Source organism: Penaeus monodon, chromosome 15 (assembly GCF_015228065.2).
Source record: "Penaeus monodon isolate SGIC_2016 chromosome 15, NSTDA_Pmon_1, whole genome shotgun sequence".
NCBI lineage: Eukaryota > Metazoa > Arthropoda > Malacostraca > Decapoda > Penaeidae > Penaeus > Penaeus monodon.
This window is the reverse complement of record NC_051400.1, coordinates 41196971-41197641: the sequence shown is the minus strand read 5'-3', so window position 1 is coordinate 41197641 and position 671 is coordinate 41196971. Positions and strand designations below refer to the sequence as shown.

At 33.1% G+C, this 671-nt stretch overlaps 1 protein-coding gene across 1 annotated transcript in view; it reads left to right on the top strand.

Annotated features, from left to right (window-relative positions):
• Window positions 1–671, top strand: part of LOC119582374 (amino acid transporter AVT1B-like) — a gene marked incomplete at its 5' end in the record, with an annotated part of 51324 nt that overhangs the window by 49556 nt on the left and 1097 nt on the right. The gene's annotated exons all lie outside the window — the stretch shown is intronic.

Below are 671 nucleotides of genomic sequence, written 5' to 3'. Positions count from 1 at the left end.
ACGGGGCGCGTTTATACTCAGTTAGATTAATAGTTACATCAAACATCTGAATGTAGGAAATTCAACATATTTTCCATCCTGAGAATCTGTTTGATATTTACCTGCAGTGTTCAATAAATGCTTTTACTTACCATATAATCCCCTTGCTCTATACTTTTCTGCTCTATTTAGCCGAATTTCTTGAGAAAGAACCTTTTAGCACACCCCAGGTTTTAGTTTTCGTGGACTAATCCATGCACGGTAATATTGTATAATATTGTGTTACTAAACCAGAATATATTTTTATCTGGACAAGAATACGCATCAAAAGCCAAAATGAGTCACACTTTAGGACGGAATTAAAGGACATATAAAATCAATAGATCATTTAAGATCATTTATAAAATGTCATATAAGTGCGTGGTGAGTGTATTAAGAAGTCTCAGGGGATTGTATAGTATTAACCAATGCATTTTTACACTTCTAAGAATTATTGTCATCTAGAAACAAGGGTTAGAATAGTTTGACGAGTACCTTAATTATGGTGATTCTTCATTGATATAGTAAATTTAGTCTTCTGCGTGTCACTTTATCAATTACGTTTTTCAAATTCGAGTAGAAACAATATTGGGGAAACTATTAAGAATTGAAAAAAACAACAGATTCTATGGGTGCTCCTAGGCATCCTGGCA